Here is a 19,088-nt window from a genome sequence, read left to right as displayed (position 1 = left end):
TAAACTCCCGAAATTCAGCACCTGTAACTTGCGGGCCTTATCAGAAACCAGCGTCCGGGGCAACCCGAACGTGCCGAACAAGGTGTGCAGGGCTTCTATAGTGGCGTGGGTTGTGGTGCTTTTCAGGGGTACTGCCTTGATCCACTTACTATGTGAATCCACAACGATCAGCAGCATGTGCCCATCCATCGGTCCCGCAAAGTCAATATGCAGCCTGGAACAATGCTCGCCCGTTTCTGCCCATGCGACCGGGGATTGATTGTGTGGCATAGACGCTGCTTCTACGCAGCTGTGACACGACTTAACCATGTTCTCAATCTCGTCATCAATCCAGGGATACCACAGCAGGGGTGGCCTAGCCGCTTCATTGAGCAAACACCTTGATGGGAATCATGCAGCAGGCATAATATTCCCGCTCTTGCGCTGTTAGGCATGATTACGCGACGGCCCCAATATAGAAGCCCATGACTCCACGTTATCTGAGCCTTCTGGTTGAAGTATGGTCGCGAATGCAGGTCCTCGGGCCCCAAGTTTTTTTGGCTATCCTTCCCGCACCCATTTTTGCAGTTTCGCTAAGTCGTCATCGTGCGAGGTGAGAGCAGCCAGTTACTTCGCGGACATAAGACCGTCATTGAGGTTGTAGGCTTAACGCCTCAGGAGCGAAGGAACAAGACCACTGCTCCGAACCGATACCAGAACAGAACTGCCAGCCGTGGCTGCGCGAGCCACGACCAGGTGCCGTCTTTATTGTCTACGCCGGGTGGCGCGCGCTATCCGGGTTCCCGGCGCCACCCCAAGAGAGGGCGCTACAGGGCCGCCCGCCTAGACTGGAAGTCGAAACGGACGGAAGGCCGGCGCTGGCACTGGAGCACTAAGTCAGGCGGCGCTGCGAGACTTTCTAGTGCAGTCTCCACGTAAGCAGGATTAAGGCGGTCTAAGCTAACGGTCTCTTCACGGCCATTCTGCAGGAGGGTGGCGGTTTTAGGGGTACGGCGGAGAACGCGGAAAGGTCCGTGGTAGATCGGTGTTTAGCTCGGACAGCGTCGCGGCGCACAAAAACATGGGTCGAAGTGCCCAGGTCAGAGTGCACGAAAATGGCATGGTGGCGGGACGGACGCAGTGGAGTAGGCCGGAGGTCTTTCACGTAGTCCAGCAGGCGTTGAAAGAATTCTTGGCGCCGGGCTTGGAGCTGCTGGGATGTAATGAAGTCTCCTGGAAGACGCAGAGCACTACCATACATCAGCTCTGCAGCTGAGCACTGTAAGTCTTTCCGGATGACGGCCCTAAGAGCAAAGAGCACAAGGGGCAAGGAGTCGACCCAGGTGGTGCAATTGAGGCGGTAAGCTAGGGTGGTAGTAGTAGTAGTAGTAGTAGACAACATTTATTCCGAAAAGGTAGGATAGAGAGGCGAAAATACAGATTTTGGGTGGAGTCCTTATTTCAGGACCACAATGTCCACCGCAGTTGCTCTTGCTTGGGATATCAGCTTTCGCTGCGTCGCCAAGTCAGAGCTGAGCACGGCAGACTCCCACTGTTCCTTGGAGTGATGATTGTCTAGTTCGGGAGGCTTGGAACCGAAGCAGCCCCATGTTATATGATATGTTGTTGGAATTCCGCCACACCCGGGGCAGATGCTGTCATATCTGTCGGGGAGGATGATGTGGTACTTGCGTAGGTTAGGAAAGTGTTCGTCTGTAGTTGTCGCCATTCCCTCGCCTCTGCCGCCGTTAGCTTACGGTGTGGTTAGGGATAGACTTGTCGTTGTGTTCGGAGAAGGAGGAGGCGCTCGCCGTACGTAGAGGGGAGAGGGGTGAGGTCGGGGAGGTTAGTCGCTCGGTTAGTATATCCTCGAGCTAGACTGTCCGCGGCCTCGTTTCCCTCGAGCCCCTCGTGCCCAGGAGTCCAAGTGATTTGGTGCTTGCATGTGGAATTTTGAACTTGTGGGGTAGTCAGAATAAGAGCGACGGAGTGTGGAAGTCTGCCAGAGAGGAAGAGGCGACACGCGGACTGGGAGTCGGTAATAATTTTTAAGTCATTTCCCGTAGCATCGCCGTGCTGGATTGCGAGAGCAATTGCAGCAGTTTCTGCTACTGTGGGAGAGCAGTTTCGTAGGGAGGCACTGGCGATTTCCTTGAAATTGGTGTCCAAGACGACCGCCACCGCGTTTGTTGAATCGGGGTACATGGCTGCGTCGACGTATACAGCATTTTGTGCCTGTCCATGTGTGCGGCGCAGATAGTCCACCCGCGCCTTTCGTCGTCCCTTTTTTGAGTCCGAGTGCATGTTCTTCGGGAGTGGAGCTACATACACGCGAGTTCGGAGAGTTGAGGGTAGGTCTCGGTTGTCCTGGACGGCGCGTATGTCAGCCGGGGAACTCACTCTTTCCAAGATTGCGCGTCCAGCTTTGGTGGTGAGGAGGCGTTCCTTTTGCGATGCTAGGATGGCTTCTCGAATTTCTTCTATTGTGTTGGTCAGTCCCAGGTCCTCGAGGTGGCAGTTGGCCGTGTACATCAGGAGGCCTAACGCATGTTTGTAGGCGGTACGGATGATGGCATCTGCTTTGTCTCGCTCATTCCCCAGAAGTGGTAGGAATGGGAGTACGTTTGACAGGCGGCTCATAACAAGAGCCTGTATCAGTGGAATTGTATCCTCCTCTTTCATGCCTTTTCGGTTGCGGGTGATGCGCCGAATCATGCGGGAGATCTGGAGGGCAGTTGTCCGGAGACGCTGTAACGTGTGGTTGGCTTTTCTGTCGCTCTGAAGCCAAAGGCCCAGGATGCGGATAAGAGGGACTTCTTTTATTCTCGTGCCTTCGAGGTAAACCTCGATGTCGCCGGGGGATTTGTAGGCATAGCCCTGAATGCGGATAATTTCGGATTTGTCGGGTGCGCAGCAGAGGCCGCAATTTGCTGCTTGTCTTTCTACGCAAGTGACTGCCTCTTGAGGGTGTGTTCTTTGTCGGCAAGGGAACCCCAGGTGGACCAGATGGTAATATCATCCGCGTAGATAGTATAGCCGATGCCTACAATCGCCTCGAGTGCTTTTGCCATGCCGATCATAGCTATATTGAAGAGGAGAGGAGAGATGATAGAGCCTTGGGGAGTGCCTTTGTTGGGTGTCTGCTCTGTGCCGGAGCGGACATCTCCCATGCCGATCGTGGCTGTGCGGTTACTGAGAAAGTTTTTGAAGTAGTTGGAGGTCTTGGGTCCGCAATCGAGGGCGTTGAGCTCTTTCAAGATGGCGTCGTGAGAAACGTTCTCGAAAGCGCCTTTCAGATCAAGTGCTCGCCGCCTCTCGGGATGTTACTGAGTACTTCTTCCTTGAGAAGGAGGAAAGCGTCTTGCGTAGAAAGACCTTTCCTGAAGCCGATCATAGTGGGTGGAAAGAGGTTGTTGTCCTCTATGTAGGTTTGGAGGCGGATCTGGATAACGCGCTCGTATAGTTTGCCCAGGCAAGAGGTGAGGGAGATCGGTCGTAATGCTTCCAGGCTTGGTGGTTTGCCTGGTTTTGGGATAGTCACGATTTCGGAGTGTTTCCACTCTGCAAGGAGTTCTCCCGCCTCCCATAGGGAGTCATTTATGTAGGTAGTGAGGACCTCGATCTGCGACTTGCCCAGGTTTCGAATCATCCCATTTGTGATCTTGTCCGCGCCAGCTGCCGTGTTGCGTGTGGCAGATCGAGCCGCGGCGTAAACCTCGGCAGTGGTGATGGGGGCGTCCAGCCTCTCATTTGGGCCTCCCGTGTACGAGATTGTGCTGGTAGGATGGGGGGCGCCGATGTATTTGGTTTTGAGGGCGGTGAGGAGGGCCGCGTTGTCTCCGGGGTACATATGGGCGATTTTCTTGAGTGTACGATTAGTGGCAGACCGCGATGTTTGTGGATCGACGAGGCTGCGGAGGATCGCCCAGGTGCGGGAGGTCCCCAGCGTGCCGCGTAGTGACTCGCAAAATTCCTGCCAATTCTGTTGAGAGAGGTGTTGTGCATACTCTTGTGCTTCTGCCGCGATCTGTGATATGCGGAGTCTCAAGGGACGATTGAGGCGTTGGCGTTTCCATCTGCGAACCAGAGTCCGTCGGGCCTGCCACAACTTCAGAAGGTGACGATCGACCGCCGGATTATCGGGTGTGCATTGTACCTCGGTGGTGGCCTCCTTGTGTGCTTTCCAAATCTGTTCACTCCATTCACTGATTGATTGAATGGGGTCTTCCGGAACGGGCTGTGCAGGGTATTTAGTCCAGTCCGTGATTTTGGCTGTTCCCAGGGTGCGACGAGTGTTTGCGGAGGTGATAGACGTGCTTACGATGTAGTGGTCGCTACCTAAGCTCTCTCCGAGATTTGTCCACGTAGCGTTATGGATGTTCTTGACGATTGTAAGGTCAGGGCATCAATCGCGGTTGACGCTGTTTCCTTCGCGGGTTGGGTATAAAGGATCAGTAAGTATTTCCAGGCCCAGGGCATCCCGATCTCGTACCACGCTCAGACCACGAAGCGAGTTCGTTTTGTAGCCACATTCGGTAAGCTAGGGCGCCCTTCAATTGGCGCTGAAGGCGTTCCACCATTCCGTTGGCACACGGGTTATATGCAGTGGCACGGCAATGCCTGGCGCCGAGAATATGATTAAGGGAAGCAAACAGGGAGGACTCAAACTGGCTTCCACGGTTGGTTGTCACGGTGCCAGGACAATCAAATTGAGATACCCACGCAAACATGAAGGCTCGAGAAACAGTCTCTGCGGTGATGTCAGGAATGCGGACTGCCTCCGTCCAGTGAGTGAAGCGGTCGACCATTGTCAGGATATAACGGTAGCCTCGAGATACGGGTAGAGGGCCCACGATGTCGAGATGTACATGGTCGAAACGACGGCGACATGGTAGTAACACTTGAGAAGGCGTCTTGGTGTGACGACCACCTTGGTCGTCTGGCACGGCAGACACAGGCGCGTCCAAGCGCGCACATCTGCGTTGATGCCGAGCCAAAAATAGCGCTGGGTGAGAAGGTGCTGAGTAGCCCGAATGCCTGGGTGGCATATGTCATGTTGAAAATGAAAGATGGCGTGGCGTAGTGAAGCCGGAAACAAAGGGCGGGGAAGGTCCGTTGACACATCGCACCACAAGGGCTCAAGCTAGCAGAGATGGGGCACAATCCGTAGTCGGAGAGAAAGAGGGTTCTCTCGAATAGCGGCGAGCTCATGGTCATTCTGCTGGGCAGAATGGAATGCGGCCCAGTCGACGGTGGGAGATGGTGTGGCTACCGCGGCTATACGAAAGAGGGCGTCAACGGCGGTGTTGGCGGCACCTTTCATATGGCTGATGTCGGTAGTAAACTCCGAGATATAAGCGAGCTGACGGAGTTCGCGTGACACGTACTTCGATGAGTTGGTGCGGAACACATATTCCAGTGGCTTATGATCGGTCAGAATGTGAAACTGGCATCCTCCTACAAAATGCCGAAAGTGCTGTATCGCGGAGTAGATGGCTAGGAGCTCTCGGCCGAAGACGCTGTAGCGAGTCTTAGCAGGAAGTAGCTTCCGGGAGTAAAAAGACAATGGTCTCCACCCCGAGTTAATGTACTGCTCTAAGACGGCTCTGACGGCCACGCTGGAGGCATCCATCATCAATCTCGTAGGGGCGTTACTGCGCGGATGGACAAGAAGAACGGTATTCGCGACTGCTTGCTTTGTGGCAGTAAAGGCGCCTGGGCTTCTGATGACCAATAAATGGCGGAGGACGGGCCAGCGATTGACCGGAGGAGGTCGGTGAGAAGCGAAGCCGCTCTGCACAGTGCGGGATAAAGCACATGGAAAAATTCACCAGCCCCAGAAATTGTCGTAAGAGGCGCAGTGTTGTAGGCAGGGCATAATTCTCGATGGTCAGGACGTGGGACGCGAGAGGGCGGATATCCTCAGAGGAAATGTGATCACCCAAAAACTCGAGCTGAGATGACCAAAAACACACTAGGAGGCGTTCACAACCAGGCCGTACTGCTGAAGGCACCTGAAGAAGGCACGTAGGTGTTGCTCATGATCATCAGGCGTAGGGCTGGCGAAGAGGACATCATCAAGATACGCAAATACAGTCGGTAGGCCCACCGTGACCTCAGCCATGAGCCGCTGGAAGGTTTGAGCCGAATTGCGTAGTCCAAACGGAATCCGCACGTACTCAAACAAACCAAAGGGCGTCGTGATGGCGGTCTTAGGTATGTCGTCGGGTTCGAAGGAATTTGGTGATACGCCTTAACCAAATCAACTTCGCTAAAAATGGTGCAGCTGGTGAGGCGCGACGTAAAGTCCTGGATGTGGGGTAGCGGATAGCTGTCGTGGATAGTCTTGGGATTCAACGCCCGATAGTCGCCACAGGGACGCCAGTCACCGGGATCACGCTTGGGTAACAGATGCAGCGGAGACGCCCACGCGTTGGACGACGGGTGGATAATGCCGAGCTGCAGCATGTGGTCGAACTCACGTTTGGCGATAGCTAGACTGTCTCCAAACAAGCGGCGCGGTCTAGCAGCTGCGGGTAGACCCCGGGCACGGAGCAGGACTATATAGGAGGTGAAACTCCCGTGTGCGCGAGCGAGCTCAGGCGACCAGATAAAGTCACAATTGTATGCGCCGACGGGGTCGCATGCAGTCGCGGCGCCATGCGGCCGTCGTAGAAGCAGCAGCGAAAAAAAATGCAGCGCCCGGGCAGGCGGCTTTGGCGAGCTCTCCGGCGTCGCGCGCTCAAAGCAGAAGACAAGCAGACGACACTGGTGTTTGCTTCAGCGGGCACTCCGTGACGTTGTATTTATGCACCCTTAAGTCAAACAGTAACAGTTATTCTCGGTGTCTGTGCTCAAATGGTTGAATCGTAGCACCAGTTGCTCTTCGGGCTACCAGCGGTAAAGGAGCGCGCGAGAGTGCCCTCAATAGAAGTCAAGCGCGTGCGGCCACCGAAACAGATGGTAGTTTACATTCAGGCCGTCAGGCGCCGCCAGCTTTATAGTGGCTCCACGGGCTTGTGACCTCTTCTCGTCGCCGCAGACAGCGGAGTTTCCACTCCTATATAGTCTTCCTCCGTGACCCCGGGGTGACGATGTGGTGTGTTACCGTATGTTTAGGCGCCTGAGTGAGGTTCCCGGGTGACGATGTGGTGTGTCACCGTATGTTTAGGCGCCTGAGTGGTGTTGCATGGCTTGGTGAGCTCCGGGAAGTCCTCCAACACTTTTCGAACTTAGAAGAAGGTATCAGCGTGCGGATGCCCATGGGAGCAAGGTCGGACAAGGCTCCCGAGACAGAGATGAGTCAGACCGTCGGTAAGGCGACGATGCCGCACGCTGACGTCGAAGTCAAAATATGAGAGGAAGTCTGAGCCGATGATAGGGTGAACCACGTCTGCGATGACGAAGACCCATCGAAAAGTGTGGCGAAGCAAGATTCTTGCTCGAAGGTGAGAGGTCGTAGTCCGTACTTGGCGATAGACGAGGCGTTCGCAGCACGGAGCGACTGTCCGGATGACTTGGAACGATCAGCATTAGTCGGTGTAACCACGATGTTTTCCGCGCCCGTGTCTATAAGGAACCGGGCGCCAGAGAACTTGTCAGTTACCATAAACAGGCGGCTCGGATGACTGGCGAGACCACACGCCGCCGTTAGTGATCACGGCGGGCGTTACCCCGGTCATGAACAGGGCGGTGTACATTTCGTGGCCTGGTGTCGAAAACGCCGGTGGCACAAGCAGAGAGGCTGAGGGTTGGGACTCCGAGCTAGCTTGACGTGGGCGCGAAAGAGCGCGATGATCGAGACGAGGAGGCCGGGTCTCTTGGGATGGGCTGCGGAGTGCGGCGGCTGAGGGGGCATGTTCATTGAGACGGGCCTCAAGGTGCAAAATCGCCGGGTCTGTAGGCGGGAAAACAGCAGTGACGGAAGGGGAGGCCGCCGCATGAACGTTATCGGCGAGCTCAGCCAGGCGGTCGAGGGTGACGTCACCGGCCGCCGCAAGGACGAGGCGGATTTGTGGGGGAAGGCTTTGGAGGAAAGCTCTCGGAGCAACGCCGAGTGGTTGGGGATATCGCGCTTCCCGAGAAGCTGTCGCATCCGGCGCAGAAGCTGGGAAGGGCGCCGGTCGCCAAGGTCTTCCTCTGTAAGGAGCTGCTGGAGGCGGTTGCGTTCTGACGGCATACATCTCTCCAGCACCTAGGTTTTCAGGTGCTGATATGGTGTAGCACCGATGGTGTAGAACGTCAGAGAGCTCATCGGCAACGTCAGGAGCAAGGCTTGAGGCGACATGGTAGTAGCCCATCGTCTCCGACCTGATGCGGGAAAGGCAAAATTGCGCCTCGATCTGGTGGAACCAAACTTGCGGGTTCTGGAGCCAGAAAGGTGGGAGGCGAACCTGCAATAACGAGACGTCCTGCGGACGTGAGTCCTGTTCCGTGGATGCTGCGGGATCGGTCATTGCTCGTCCTAGGTCACCAATGTAGGCTTAACGCCTCAGCAGCGAAGGAACAAGACCACTGCTGCGAACCGACACCAGAACAGAACAGCGAGCCATGGCTGCATGAGCCACGGCCAGGTGCCGTTTTTATTGTCTTCGCCGGGCGGCAGGCGCTATCCGGGCTCCAGGATACAAGATACAGTAACGCTAAGGCGCCCGTGTGCTGTGCGATGTCAGTGCACGTTAAAGATACCTAGGTGGTCGAAATTATTCCGGAGCCCTCCACTACGGCACCTCTTCTTTCCTTTCTGCTTTCACTCCCTCCTTTATCCCTTCCCTTACGGCGCGGTTCAGGTGTCCAACGATATATGAGACAGATACTGCGCCATTCCCTTTCCCCCCAAAACCAATTATTATTAGTATTTTTAAGCAGAAAATTGCCAAAGAAATTATCTATGATGACTGTAGGGGAAGTTATTTGTTTTTTGAGGCCAGGACGAGAGTTTCGCGGACTAAGACATATAGAGTCAGGTACCACGAGATATACACGTCGTGCGGTGCGTGTGGAGAGGAGGAGGAAACAGCTGTGCGCTTGATACTTTTCTCTAAAGGGCTTCACTCTACAGTGGAAAGCACCGGGGCTCATTTATACAAAGCATTGGGGTTTAAGGACAGTGAAGTGAAATTAGATTTTAAGCGGGTAGAAGTAACCAAGCGAAGGTTATTTGAATGGTGGCTAAACCCTAGACAAGAGTAAAATTTCATAAGTCAGGCTAGGTGGCTTGAGCCACCGTCCGATTTAAAGGACTCAGCCGTATCCATCCATCCATTCATTCATCCATCCCAGCGCCACCCTAGAGAGGGCGCTACAAGGTTTTCAGTGAGCAACATATACTAGCCGTCCCCGAGAGGTTGTGGGCGCAGGAAGTCGGCTAAGGGCGTCTGCTGGAACGTTGTCCTTTCCCAGTTGATATTTAATGACGCAGTCTTATGCACTCAGCAGCAGGGCCCATCGCTGGATTCAGGCGGCGGCCATCAATGGTACAGACCGATCTGGATTAAAAAGTCCCACAAGCGGCCTATGGTCAGTCAACGGTGTGAATCGCTTACCGAGTAGGAACTGCCGGAATTTCGAGACCCCAAAAACTACAGCCAGAACTTCGCGCTCCGGCTGTGAATAATCTCGTTCGTTCGGCTCCCGTCAGTACCCGAGAACGAAAGCCTATGGGCTGACGCACCCCGTCTCCAACATCGTGAGAAAGCACTGCACCGACCCCATCCGGGGACGCATCGCATTCCAGGACAAGAGGCTTGAGCGGGTCAAAATGCGCCAGGATATCAGCGGATTTGAGGAAGTCCTTCACATTTCTGAACACCCGTTGTTGACTGGGGCCCCACTCCCAGTTAGCTTCTTTGCGGAGCAGTTTATACAGTGGGGCCATGGCTGTAGAAGCATTGGGAAGAAACTTGTGGTAGTATGTTACCATGCCCAGATACGACCTTAATTCTGCGAGGTTCCGCGGCGCCTGCAACAGAAGAATGGCCTCCACGTTTTCCGACTTTGGTTGCCGTCCCTGAGCACTAATTCAATGTCCCAGGAAATCCACCTGTGCTCGACGGAACTTGCACTGGTCCTCATTCAAGCGCACGCCGTTTTCCCGAAACCGCTGCAACAATTCGTGCAGTGTTGTGCAGTCATTGTGTATCTCTGCGATGATGACGTCGTCTAAGTGGACCTCAACCCCAGGAAGTCCTTGCAAGATGGTCTCCATGCGGCGTTGGAACGCTTCCAGCGCGGAAGAAACTCCAAATGGCAGGCGAGTGAAGCTAAACGGTCCCTTAGGCGTGTTTATGGTAGTAAGTTGCATGGCCTCCTCGTCGAACGGTAGCTCATTGTAAGCTTCCCGCAAATCTATCGTGGTGAAAACGTGACCACCGTTCAACGTTGCCAGGATATTTTCTACTCGGGGCAAGGGATATTGCTCAGTGTGACATGCTTTGTTTACTGCGAGTTTAAAATCACCGCAGAGGCGAATGTGGCCGTTACGCTTTACTACCGGCACCACCGGTGCGGCCCACTTAGAATGAGGCACAGGGACAGTAATACACGCGGCGCAAAGGCGCTCAAGTTCAGTGTCTACTTTTGAACGAAAGACGTATGGAATTTCGCGTGCTTTCCGGAATATCGGTACCACGTTGTCCCGTATCTCAAAGCGTACCGGTGGACCCCTGATGAGACCTAGGCCTGGCGCGAACACGTCAGCGAATTCTGTTACCAAACGGTGCACGTTAACATCGTCCGTCCCAACGAAAGGCCTGCGCTCACCTGTCGTATTCACGTTCAGCATTGGCGCTTCCAGCATGTTGAGCGCCTGGATCAGGTCGCGTCCGCACAGGCTGGGGCCTGAGCAACCGAGGACTGTCAGGGATCCATCCATCGACCGGTTTCCGCACGAAACCTTGAGCTTGAATTGTCCCCGAACTGCAAGCCTTCCCAGGAAGCAAGTCAGTTTCAACGGCGAATCACGCAGCTTGGGCCACACCGTCTTGTTTTCCTCATAGGTGGGCCATGTTATGACCGACACTGGCGACCTTGTATCGACCTGGATGGATGGATGGATACGGCGGAATCCTTTAAATCGGGCGGTGGCTCAAGCCACCTAGACTAATGAAATTTTACTCTTGTCTTGATTTTAGCCGCCAATCAGATAACCTTCGCTTGGTTACTTCTACCCACTTAAAATCTACTATCCCTTCACTGTCCTTAAACACCAATGCATTGGATAAATCAGCCCCGCTGCTTTCCACTGTAGGGTGAACCCCTTTACAGAAAAGTGTCGAGTGTTCAGCCGTTTCCTCCTCCTCTTCGCACGCAACGCACAACGTGTCTATCTCGTGGTACCTGACTCTATATGTCTTGTCCGCAAAACTCCCGTCTTAGCCTCAAATAACAAAGAGCTTCCCCTACAATTATCATAGATATTTTCTTTGGCAATTTCGTGCTTAAAAACCCTGTATGTTCCCAGTGCTGTTTCGTCAGCATCCCTGTTTTCCTCAGAGCTCTCTCCGTTTCTTTAACCTTTTTTTACCCAATATTTGCTGATTTGCACCCCTACTGCTGTCCAGATATTTGCTTGTTAATTTTCTAGTTCGCTTTCTCCATTTCGTGTAAACATTCCTTATATGCAGGTATTGGTAAAATTTCCTTGTCCACTGCTTTTCCACCATTTTTCTCAATCGCTCCTCAAATGCTATCTTAATACTAGCTTCTCTGCTCTCGAACGACGCCCAACCCATATCACCCTGTTGTACCCCGTGAATTGGTGTACTGCCATGTGCTCCCAAAGCTAGCCTCCCTACGCCACGTTGTTTAATTTCCCACCTTGCTTGAACATCTGGGCTCATGCACAGGACCGGATTATCGAGTCAGGCTAGGAACCATCACCCCTTTTCAGATCCCTCTTACCACTTCATACCTATTGTAATTCCACAGTGCCCTATCTTTCATGACAGCTGCAATCCTACTAGCCTTATTCATTACATATTTTTCAAGCTGTTTCAGATACTCACCACCGTTATTTATCCACACCCCAAGATACTTGTACTCATCCACATAGCCGCCGCGGCGGCTGAGTGGTTACGGCGCTCGGCTACTGGCCCGAAAGACGCGGGTTCGATTCTGGCTGCGGCAGTCGCATTTTGATGGAGGCGAAATTCTAGAGGCCCGTGTACTGTGCGATTGCAGTGCATGTCAAGAACCCCAGGTGGTCGAAATTTCTGGAGGCCTTCACTACGGCCTCCCTCATAGCCTGAGTCGCTTTGCGACGTTACACCCCTACAACTAACTAAACTAAACTGTACTCATCCACAACTTCTTGCGTGAACTCCAGTATTCTATGCTCGCTACACTCATCATTAAATATCATGACTGCAGATTTTTCCTTACTAAATTTGAAACCTACTCTATCTCCCTCTGTACCACATATGTCTACCAACTTCTGTAAACCTTCCTTGTTGTCAGACATTCGCACTATATCATCAGCGTATATTAGTCCCGGAAATGACTGTTTAATCCATTCTCCTTGCTTGAAAAAAGAAAGGTTGAAGCCTAGTCCGCTCCTCTCTAGCTTTGTCTCCAACCCTTGCAGGTACAACATAAACAACACAGAAGACAGAGAACATCCTTGCCTAAGCCCCGCTGTGTCTCTACAGGCTCTGATACATTTTTTTCATTTTATAAGCACTCTGGTACCTTTATATATATCTTTTGAAGGATTAATTACTTCATCTTCCACATCCAATGTGCCCAGTATGTCCCACAGATACTCTTGAATAACGTTGTCGAAGGCTCCCTTAATATCCAGAAATGCTAGCCATAGGGGCCTGTGTTCCTTTTCAGCTATCTCTATACACTGCGTCAATGAAAACAGATTCTCCTCCAACCTCCTTGGTTTCCGGAACCCATTTTGTAGCTTCCCTAGCACCCCTTCGTTCTCCACCCAAGCCTGCAATCTGTCCTTTATAATCTGCATCACAACCCTGTAGACCACAGATGTCAGTGTTATGGGACGGTAGTTACTTATGTCAGCTTTGTGCCCCTTTCCCTTATATATCATGTTCATTCTACTTAATCGCCATTCATCGGGGACTTTCCCGTCCACTATCATTTTATTCACTACCTGTATTAATGTTTGCTTGGATTTTGGTCCTAGCTTCTTTATGAGATAATCGGAATACCATCTGGTCCTGCTGATGTGCCACTAAGAACCTTCTTCTCTCTCCTTTCCTACTCTATTTGCTGAAGTGAAGCCATTGTAGTAACCGGTCTATCCTCCTTCGATAAATTATGTTTCTTTCTTTAAATTTTTTTGTCATCCTTGTTCCTATGTGTTGTATCGCTTCATCCCCTTCTAGTCGAATACCCTGACTGTAACAATAAACCTTTGCTCTAGCCTAGTCTTATTACACATTGCATTTATATGTTTTTAGAATTTTGAGCTGCTTTTCTATCCTTTTTATTTTCTTTTGACATCCATTGGGCACCCTTTCTTCTAATTTTCTCATTAATCAAATAAGATGCTTACCTTCTACACTTTATGAAGGTATCCCATTTTCTGTCTACTTCAAGTTCTGGTTCCCCCTTCTTCTTGGAATATCTGTGTTCCCTGGACGCTTCTTGACGTTTTTCAATCGCCCTCTTGACCTCCTCATCCCACCAACTTTTGGGTTTGAGTCTCTTTCTTTATTGCTTTACTGACACCTTAGCTAGCTCTAGCTCCAGTAATCGAGTTAATTTGCTATAAGTCCATTCTGCTTCACTATCCTCAAAAACCACTTTATCAGTTTGTTTGGCAGCTGCTTCCAATTGCTTTTATGAGTAAAAATTCTCTCTGATTTTAATCTCTCTTCAGTCCTGCATTGGTTTCTCTTCTGAAACTCAACTTGATACGCTTGCGGTCACTCCCTAGTCTTCTGGAACCATGTTCATCTATGCTCATTACCCCTAATCTATTATACGTCCTCTATGACATTAGTGCATAATCTATCGTCGATTGCAGATTCCCTGCCTCTCATGTTATGAGCCCTTCACAATTCTCGGTACTGTTGCATACAAATAAATGATGCCTCTCACACATGTCCTACAGCATGCTTCCTGTCAAATCTGTGTACCCATCCAGGTCTTCTATACTTGCATTCATGTCGCCTAATATAATTATCTCGCCCTGTCCTCCTAGCTCATCAATGTCGCTTGCAATACATTCTAACATTTTCCTGTTTACCTTTGTCATTACCTCCTGTCCACAGGTATACAAAGTCAAGGAGTGTTTGCTTTCCTTTTACTTTTCGTTTTAGCCATAAATGATCTTTGCATCCCAGTTTAACCCACTGAAAATTCTTACTTTTATGAATGAATGCCCCAATTCCACCCCCTTTCTGCTGCCCCCTGTTCTATTGCAATATTGCCATGCGTAGCCTGGGTTACAGGGTGGTTGCTCTATGTCTCTAAGATGCGTTTCCACTAAACCATATACCATTTATTCCTCCTGCTTTAACTGTTGTTCTACTTCCGTTCATTTCAGTCTATTCCTGCCACCTTGCATGTTAATGAAACCTATATCTTAAGTAACTTGTCCCTGGCGCGTGTGTCTATTTCTTCTCCTATGGCTTCTTCGTCCCTTTGATCTTGGTTCTTCCTTCTCTACACAGGTTCCCTCAGAGCTATGGGTCCCCACAAAAAAGCTGTTGCCTGGCGACCTATCCTACTGTCCACCCTTTTGCCAGCGGCACCACCGTAGTGAACGCCATCCTGTGAAAAAAGGTGGGGCCTGACCTCGTACAATTCCCTGTTGACTTCCATTACCCCATATGTTAGTCGTCGACTCATTTCCCTAATTAGACGGTTAGCCTCAACGATCCTCCGTTCCGTTTCGCTAGCCTGCCTGTGGACCTCTGGAATTGTGCATATGGTCACACTCTCAAAGGCCTCTCTAAGCCTACGCATCCCCAATTCTAACTGCTTCTCGAGATTCTGGCTCCTCCCCTTCAGCACATAGTTGAGACCAGCATGGATAACAAGGTGTTCTCCATCCATGTTGCCCCCCACCACCTCTTTTGCTTTGGCCATTACATCTACCAAGCACTTCCCTGACTGGGCCTCCACCTGCACCCGCCTGTCCGCCTTCACTGTCGTCAAAATGTCTCCCTCAACCCTCGCTACGTTCGAGTCACCGACTACCATAACACCCTGCGCTCTAACCGTTAGCTGTAACCTGCATGTCGACTTTAACGCCCCCACGATTCAATGTGCGTGCAATGGGTTCCGTGATGCCGACGTGGCGGACGTGACTGTCTAGTGCTTCCAACGCAAACATACCATCCGTGCCCACAGATGTGCTCTCCTGCAGTGGCGATAGGGTATTTACCTGCCGCGACTGCCCTGGTGGCCGTTAAATGCACTCTCTCTCGACGGAAACATGCTCCAGCGATATGGCCCCGTTGTTGGCACTCGATCCACGTTGTCGAACGGAACCGGCAATCCTCTGATGCGTGCCCTTTCGTTCCGCAGTGGTTGCACGAAATAATCCATGGCCGGTTTCTTGGGCGATAAGACTGTCCTCCCATCGCATGTACGCTTCCTTTCCTGGCGTGGCTCCGTATCTGCTGCGCGCTCACTTCTGCGATTTCGGCTGATAGCACAATTTCTTCTGCTTCACTCCTCGTCAGCTACGGCTTCGCAAGCAACTGTCGACGCACTCCTGCGCTTTGCAGCCCACAAACGATGCGATCTCGCAGCATTCTATCCAACGTTGCGCCAAAATTGCATGTGTAGGCTAATTACCGAATGTCAGCTATGAAATGTTTGACAGGTTCGCCTGGCAGCTGGTCGCGTGTAAAGAACATTTAAGACTGTGCTATTTCGTTCAGCTGCGGCGAAAAGTGCTGCTGCAACAAAGCTTCCACTTGGGCGTAAGTTCTTTCACCTTGTCTGGCGCGCACCGACAACTAAGTAAATCCACGGTGTGGGTCGTCAGCGCTGCAACCAACAGGGCCCGCTTCTTCTTGTCGTCAGTTACGCAATTGCATTCACAGAAGGCCTTCAGTCGAATTTGGTAAACTGGCCACTTGTCGCTCGTGTCGTCAAACTGCGGCGGGCTGGCATATCCTCCCATGGTGGCGAAGGCTGCGGCGTTGTTGTTGACCCACCCTCGTCGCCATTGAAGAATCCGCACCATACACAGCGGTGGCTGGGCCAAGACAATGTTTATTGCTTTGATGCGTGTTAATATAGGTGTTGTGCGAAACGGTTAGAGAAGGAGCGTGAGGAGGTCAGCGGTGATAACTGTTGCCGTAATCTTGAGTGCCGTCATTCCGATGTAGCAAACTATAATTGATTAATGAACTTAGAGGCAGTCGTATTCCCACATAGTTTCATTCAGAGAATTCTGCACAAAGCGCGCGTGTTCCGAGACATTAGTGTCGATATTTTCAACTCTACCTGAGCAATTGTTCAGCAAGGTCGATTCGATCAGCGCGAAACTCCTCCTGGCGCGGCGTTTTGTCGGCCAATGGCGTAGGGTAACCAATGAAGCTGAGAACTGTTTCCTGAAAATTCAGCTATGGAAATGCCAAAAAAATGTCCGATGCAACAGCTGCGTCACACTAGCGAGGAGATTCCCCTCGAATGCCTCCAACTTGCTTGCGCAATTATGGGGTATCATGGGAAACATTGTTGATAAATATCTGCAAAGAGCACGTCTCTTCAGAAATATACTAAATGAAGAAAACTACGAAAGCGGGGGCCTCTCTTTTTCTGATATAAACATTAACGCATGCATCAGCGGCTAAAAAGTTCGAATAAAATTTAGTTATTAAGTTCCTAAATGTGGAAACAATCATTTCTCTTTGGGGGTCGAATAAATTTTGTGCAGAGTTGTATTTAACGTACCACTCACTGCTTAATATTGAAAAACCTGTAAAGCTTAATTTTGGTCACTTTGAATAGGCTACAATGACAAATATCGCGATCCGCTTAAGAAGGATACTTTTTCTTTTGAGTAGCCAAGAAGAGATACTTTTCCTTTGAGCAAGGACAGGCATTGGTAATGTGGTGAACTTGCAAGGGTCAGTACCTCAGTTCTGTTTGTGTGTGGATGTGCATAGTAGGCGTATACAGAAAAAGTGCCAAATAAAGGTAATAAACACATTTCCAAGATAGCTGCAAGTTTTAGACCAGTTTAAGATAGTTTAAACTTCCGACATTTCGAACAAAGATTTCTGAAGCACACAAGTAATTAACGCAGACTATTCGCCATCATTCCATCTGATGAGAGAGAATATACGAGGAAAGATTTTTAAATTTATCAGGCAGAAAATGAAGATCTTGGCCATGCCTATAAGTTTCAAGGTTGCGTCTCTTAAGGTATGGCTGGACGAAGACTATTCCCGACAAGTTCATCTGGAGCGTAAAAAGCTGTGGGACTTCGTCAAAATCAACAAAAAGAAAAATGAGCGCTATGATGCTCATTTCAGTAAGTTGCTTTCGGAAATTAAACCCCTATTACCCACTAACACAATTCAATAAGGTCAAATTTTGCGACAATTTGTACCATTACTCCCGAGTTATATAGATTTGTACGCTGGCTTCTATGCATGGTAACATCCCGCCGGCGTTACAAGCAGGTCGAAATGAACAAAAACCAAAAACCACATGCAATGCATTCACTCTCCTGGCTATTTCACATATCCTGCTTCCTAAAATTGATGTGACGAAAGCAATGATGCACACATGCGCAGCTGGTATTTTTCTTGGCACGGAAGCCTGGCTGACAGGAGACGCAAAAAATAGTGAACTATTGTTCCCAAGCTCATTCATCAATATTTCGCAAAGATACTCTGATTTAAGATGAGGAGGCGTCATGATTGTATCATGAATGTAAGCCGAGTGCGACGCGTGCTCGCGTTCTATGTCGGTGGCGCGGATGCCCGGGACTTCTGTGCCCTTTCCCCTCACGGGTATAAAGCAAGCACGAATAAACGCTACGTCGGCGTTCTTTTGCGGAACTGGTCCCAACTGTCACTCTGTCCGCACAGCTAACGATACATGATATAAGAAGTGCTCCGAAGTCGCTGCCGCAGTGACTTCGGAGCACTTGGGCCGCTCCTTGGGCCTCCCCTGCAGCTCAGCGGACCACCTTCTCTTCCCCGGCGGCCACCATCTTGCCAAGGCGTTCCGGCACCTCCTCTCCTTCCTGGAGGCCACCGGCCTCTCTGGCCGCCTATAGGCCTCAGGGGATAGCACATGTCATCTGACATGATCACTGCGGCTGCGCGCCTACCCTCTGCTTCAATTTTGCTTCCCCTCCCCCTCCTCCTTTTACGACACGCCGGCAGTGGGCGTGGAGGCTAGCCCTCCAGTAGACAAGCCCGTGTCTTCCCACTTTTCACCCTTCCTTCAATCACAGAAGAAGAAGAAGGAGCCGCAGTGTTCGTGGTAACGAGGCAGCATGGATCTTGTGAAGCCGCCGGAGCACCTCCATTTCACCGGCGAAATCAGTAGGCAGTGGCAACATTTCAAGCAAAAGTTTGAACTATTCTTGATCGAACATCATAGAATCGCAGCGCTAGCAGACAAGGACACAGGGAGGAAAGAAACACACACTTGCGCTGAACTGTCAACTTTATGTTGAACTTGTCTGGACCGTGCCTTATATGTAACAGAAGGGCATTAACACGCAAGCGCATCTACTGCACAGATACGACGGGGATTGTCTCAGTCAGGTTTAGATAGTGTATTTAGGGAGGGTTCGATCCCGACAAGAAACACCGGCACGAAAAACGCAAAGCAGTCACGGCTCGGTCGAGAAATTTCAAACGCGAACGCACCAAAAAAGGTAACAAGGAAAAAGCGAGGCATAAACATAAGTGGAAAAAAGCGAGACAAAAAACAGGCGAAGAATCGGTATAAAATCAAGTAAAAAAATGGCATAGATAGGGCAACAATTAACACGCAAAAATCCATGAAAAAGATAAAAACGTATAACATGGGTGCAGGTTAAAAAAATAACACAGCCAAGAAATTCAATGGGGCGCTAAAAGCAGGTAAAAGGATGACGTAAGTGAGGCAACAATTAACAGGCCAAATAAGATGTGATGAGAGCTGAGATGGGTACCGAA

At 50.9% G+C, this 19,088-nt stretch overlaps 1 pseudogene; it reads right to left on the bottom strand.

The window, feature by feature from the left end:
- Positions 1-5,953: 5,953 nt before the first annotated feature.
- On the bottom strand, positions 5,954-16,084 carry LOC144123163 (uncharacterized; annotated as a pseudogene).
- Between the last annotated feature and the right edge of the window lie 3,004 nt (positions 16,085-19,088).

The sequence above is a fragment of the Amblyomma americanum genome, chromosome 3, assembly GCF_052857255.1.
Source record: "Amblyomma americanum isolate KBUSLIRL-KWMA chromosome 3, ASM5285725v1, whole genome shotgun sequence".
Classification (NCBI taxonomy): Eukaryota; Metazoa; Arthropoda; class Arachnida; order Ixodida; family Ixodidae; genus Amblyomma; species Amblyomma americanum.
Note: the sequence above shows the minus strand (reverse complement) of the source record. Positions and strands in the feature narration are given on the sequence as shown.